A 6,038-nucleotide genomic window follows, 5' to 3' on the forward strand; every position below is an offset into this window, starting at 1 on the left:
TAAAATAAACCGGAAAGTAACTCAACAATGATCAACACTCTCTTTAAACACAACTTCAATTGAAATAGATTAATGACTTTCAATAACTTCAACTCCAATTAATTTCTTAAGAAGAAACTCAATAATGAAGGTATTTTCATAAAATGGCAAACTTCCAAATTCTAGTGTGTAAAATAAGCTAACAGCGAAAGAGATGGCATGAACTAGCAACTACGTCTAAATGAATAAGAACAACCCGACAATGAAAGTATATCATGTAACAACAATTTTAATTAAGAGTAACTCAATAATAAAGGAGGTCACATTACAATAAAAGAGGTAACAACTCCAAATAAAGCATATAAGTGTAAACTTGACAAGTAAAGGATATGACATGCAACAAAAACTTCCAATCAAGCATGTGAGAGTAAACATGACTAATAAAAGATATAACATGTGCTAACAATTTCAAATAAATACATGAAAGAAGCCTAATAGTCTAAACCAATCAATTTTCACATCTAATCCCGAGTACGCACTCGTCACCTCGCGTACACGGCTTTCGCATAACACAAATAGCACAAACAACTCAAATCCTAAGGGGTAGTTCTCCCCCACAAAGTTAGTCAAGATAATTACCTCAAAGAATCTAAATCAATACTCTAAAATGACCCTCTCGTATGAAACAATCTACGGACGGCTCGATGCTAGCCAAAATAACTCAAAAACATCAAATAATGCCTAAGGAAACAATTCCAAATGATAAAGTTCAAGTCTTTACACATTTACTCAAAGACAACCAAAAAATCAAACCCTGCCCACATCTCGGAACCTGATAAAACTCACAAAATCCGACAACTCGTTCAATTACGAGTCCAACTATACTAATTTCGCTCAAACCCGACCCCAAATCGATGTTCAAAACTCAATTATTCACTTTAGGAAAGTTTAGACAAAAAACCCGAATTTATTCTCTTCAAATCCTTAATTTAGGTGTAATAATCCACGAAAAATAAAATATATAATCAAAACAAATATAAAATTACTTACCCTCAAGATTTGGGTGTTTATTTCCTTCAAAATCGCCTTACTTGTGCTCCAAGAACTCAAAAACTGAAGAAAATGAACTCAAATTCGGAAAAATGTATTAATGCAATGCCGAGGGTCCTTCTTCACGATCGTGGTCTCTAATCTCGCGATCGTGATTCAAAAAATTCCAGCCCAATTTTTACCCTTGACGTCGCGGCTATGTTCCCGCGATCGCGATGAATAACTTCCAACAAGCTTGCCCAACTCTTTCAGATAGCCTCTAGTATAATGGCTATTACTTTTTGTATAAAACTCCAAATGACAAACAGTTTCATTTTTTGAAAATTAGACACAAAGAGCTACAACTTTCAATGTTGGATCATCTCAAATTCCTTATAGATTGCAAGATATAAGTTTCCTAAGTCAGTCTTGTGACAGCTGAAATTTCTTCTACGCGATCGCGAAAAGGCTTCCACGATTTTGATTCACAGTGCCCAAACAACATTTTGCTCTTCGTGAACGTGACCCAAAGTCCGAGATCGCGATGCACACCACTGTGGCAAAAAAGCAGCAACTAAAAATGGCCTAGAAATGGTCCGAAATTACCCCGAAACTCACCCAAGCCCCTTGGGACCCCGTCCGAACATACCAACAAGTCCCAAAACATATTAAGGACCTACTCTAGGCCTCAAATCACACATAATAACATCAAAACCACGGATCATCGATCTAGATCAATCTCTTAAGTTCATAAACTTCGAACCAAGCATCCGATTCAAGCCTAACTAATCCGGAATGAATCCAAATTTTGCATACAAGTTCAAAATGATATATCGAACCTATTCCAACTACCGAAACAATAATCTGAACCTGATAACATCAAAGTCAACTTCCGATCAAACTTATGAACATTCTAAACCTTCAAATTTCCAACTTTTGCCAAAATGCATCAAATCAACCTACAGACCTCCAAACCAAATCCGGACATACGCCTAAGTCCAAAATCACCTCACGAATCTATTGGAATCATCAAAATACCATTCCGGAGTCGTTTAAACAAAAGTCAAACTCCGGTCAACTCTTACCATTTAAGCTTCTAAAACAAGAATCATCCTTCCAAATCAATCCCGAATCATCCAAAATCCGAACGCGATAATACACGCGAGTCACAATACATAACACGAAGCTACTCGAGACCTTAAGCCACCAAATGGGATGCTAAATCTCAAAACGACTAGTCGGGTCATTACATTCTCCCTCTCTTAGACAAATGTTTGTCCTCGAACGTGCCAAGAACCGATCCGAAGCCAAAAAATCACTAAATGAACTCAACATACATATACTCGCGGGTGATCCCACGTCACCCAAATCCACATAAGCCCGACAACACCCTCTAAACTGAAGATCATTCTTTCCACCCACACCGATAAGCCTTAAAACCAAAGTTTCACTATCCGATCATTTCCCAAAGACCCGATTCCTGCATAAACACATTGTATCAACCTTAACTAGCTATTACAGCTCATGCATATACCCACAAGGTATGACCACCTGACGTAATACATCGCCCATATGCTCGTAAAAATTAAAAGTACAAGCGGGGGGGGGGGGGGGGATGAATTGTAGTCGATTTGTAAAACTTAGTTGACTATGTAGGAAATTAGTCGACTAAACTTCACACAGGAATTAATCGCACCAGAAATATATTGATCAAACAGAAAAGTAAAGGAGGCGCAGTAGTTTTTATACTGGTTTAGTACCGGTATGGTACGTAGGTCCAGCTCCCTTGGGTCACAAGGGTTCTATTAGATCTTCAGTAAGCTTTTACAACAGTGATGGTTTTAGTACATTCACCACCAACGATATACAGTAACAAGGTTTCTTTCTTGTGTTGACATAACTCTTATTTTGTTTTCTAACTCTTCCTATCTTTTGCGATATTTGTAGACTCAAGAATACAGTCTAGAAAGGTGTAGTAACAGATGTGAAGTTGCGAAATATTCTTTGCCCTTCTACTTCTTCTTTTATAGCTTGATGAGTCTTCTGATTCCTTGTCTTTTGGGATTACATAGCATCAATGATCGGAGGCCCTTCCTTGTGAGGCATAGATATCTAAGAGTGAGACCCAAGGGTAGCATCATGAATCTAGCTTAAAAAATATGGCTAGATTCATTCTTAATCTTGAAGAATTGGTTCCTCCACTTATCCTTGATTAGAGCTTCCACAGATTGTCCTTGATTTGCTCTTTAGCCATGATTAGCTCTCTTTCCTTTCTTGTGCGCTTGAGGATCTTTAGCAAGTCTGATTGATTGACTTTCCTTCCTTGTTATTTGATTGATTGATTCTCTTTCCATTTGATGCAAAGTTCGAAATACATAGCTGTTGGGTTCCTCTGATTTCCCCATATGATTTTCTTTCCTTTCATCAATTTCGTTACTCTTTGAATATGCACACAATGAGATATCATTAGTCAAGGCTCTTTTGATTATTTATCATTATTAAAATTCTAAACTTAACAATCTCCCCCTTTTTGATGATGACAATAATCCAAAAAGAGTTCGACTAATTTAGGGGATACTTCCCTTTACGAGTGTACTTCTGGTCCCACTGGCTTTGAGCTCTACTGTTCTTTGTATGTTTCTCCCCTATCTTTGTACTCTTTTTCTTCTCCCCCTTTGCCATCAATCAAAAAGAGAAAGAAGAGAATAATAGATAATAATAATACTAGTTAAATAAGCAAAAAATATATACAACTAACAGTTATATCGGGCATACTCGACTTACATGCCCATCCAGACATAGCCAAAAGAAAAATTTTTAACAATCAACATATAAAACAAAATAAAAAGATTTTTTAAATAGCCCAGACACTTAATTTCTTCCAAGGAAATACTTCAAGGTGTTCACCACTTTGGTGCAGAAACCATCATAGGAGGCATCAATCTCCTTGGTGACTTTGATCAGCTTCTCAGTTACATCCTACATAGCCCTGATTCCTTGCCACTTTGTGGCTTGGATAGTGATCCTTAGCCTAGCCACATTTGCTCCAGTTTCCTTAGTTACTTCGCGAATCTTGTCCACCTATTCCTGCATAGAGGTTAGCAATTCCTTGATACCTAAAATATTTTGCTGCATTAGCAGCAACTGATCTAAGGAAGAGGATTTGCTGGCTTCAGATTTAATCCCTCCAGTGCCCTGTTGAGGAGTGGATTCTGGTTCCTTGTCTTTCTTGAACCAGGTTCCCTCAACCAAAGTATATCTCATCATGGCCAAGGCAGTCATCGGAAGATGAAACATCCCTGATGCTTTCAAGCATATACTGGCGTACCCAAGCAAACTAATTAACAACCTTCCCGTTTACCAGACAGTACAAGACAAACACATCTCGGAGAGACAGGGTGTTAAGAGAACCAGTACGGGGTTGCAAAGTGGTAGCAATAATGTGGGCTAGTACACGGTGCTCAAATTTCAATTTTTTTGGAACAATACCAGAGGGGTTCTTAGACAACACACTTTTTTCTTCCTCAAATGACACTTCCTCAAACTTTGTTGTAATGATTTTCTCAAACTGATAAGCATCAAGAATAATACGAGTTCCTAATACCATGGATTCTAAATCAACTTTATCATTCACAAATAGATTTGCATAAAACATAGCTTCTTTTAGTAGTTTTCTATATTTTGGGATATTTTAACATAGATTTTATCATTCTGACTTTCCAATATGAGTTTAATTAGTATTGTTTCTTCTATTTCTTCAATTTCAAACATGAGTAGCTAGAGTTTTACTAGGATTGTAACCCAACCCTAGTGTGTAAAATCTAATTTAGTTCTTGTTTATGATTGGGTGTTTATTATTTAGCCTTGTTCATGCTTTAATTTGTGGAATTAATGGTTGCAAACATTAGTTCATGCCTAATTGACTTAGTGTCTACTTGAGAAAGAGAGACTTAGTCTAGGAAAACTTGGCTAACAAGAATATGGGTCAATCGAGAGATTTATCAACCCAATTAAAGGGTTCAACCTAGAGATAGTAATAACCCGACTTGAGATCTTATCAACCATTTTGTGTGATACCCATTTGGACCTGAGAAAGCCAAATTGGACAAAACTACTCCTTGACCTAGAGGTACTGAGTAGGTAGTTGAGAGTTGATAGCTATAATACATCCTGATCAAAAAAACAAGCATTAAGGTTTATATCCCATTAGGCGAACACCTAGGTGATGGTCATTACCCTAGGCTTTATACAAACTTAAAAACAACAAAAACAATTATCTTAGTTTTATTTATTAACTTTGCAATCTTAGTTTAAAAATAGAAATAAAAACAAAACCTATTTGTGGAAGTGTAAATTAAGATAGTTCAAACTCACGTACTAGAATATATACTCCTAAATCCCATATAAACTCCCTGTGGATTCGATCCCGACTCTTTGTTGGGTTACTATTATTGCAATTGACCGTTTCACATCCTTGTTTGGAGGTGTGAGTTTGACAAGATCAATTTTTGGCACCGTTGCCGGGCAGCTAAAAACGGTGTTAGCTATATATTTGAGTGTGTTTTTGGAATATCTTCTTTTCCTTCCGTGTTACTAACGTGTTGGGAAATTATAGGTGCAACCATGTCAAACAATGAGCTCGGAAACATTGCTTTAGGGGATGTGGACGTTGAGGATAATCAAATGGATGTGGTTCCTCTTGAACCTCAAGCCAATAGATGAGGCTGAGTGTCTCAAGACAATGTGCCCGTTCCACCCCCACCTCCACTAAGAGCGGCTCCACACAGGGTGTTGCTGAATGAAGGATATGCAAGTGCAATAGTCGATCCCCTTATAAATGCGGGCAACTTTCAAATAACCAACGTGATACTCACCTTGCTTGAGCAACGAGGGTTATACGTCGTCAAATTAATTATTTGCATAATTATTTGAAAATAATAAATTGTTCTAAGACACGAATTAATTGTTATAATAAATATTTCTTTCCTATTCCTTGACAAATATTAATTCTTGAATTCCTGCAATAATTG

Source organism: Nicotiana tomentosiformis, chromosome 11 (genome assembly GCF_000390325.3).
Source record: "Nicotiana tomentosiformis chromosome 11, ASM39032v3, whole genome shotgun sequence".
In the NCBI taxonomy this organism is placed as follows: domain Eukaryota; kingdom Viridiplantae; phylum Streptophyta; class Magnoliopsida; order Solanales; family Solanaceae; genus Nicotiana; species Nicotiana tomentosiformis.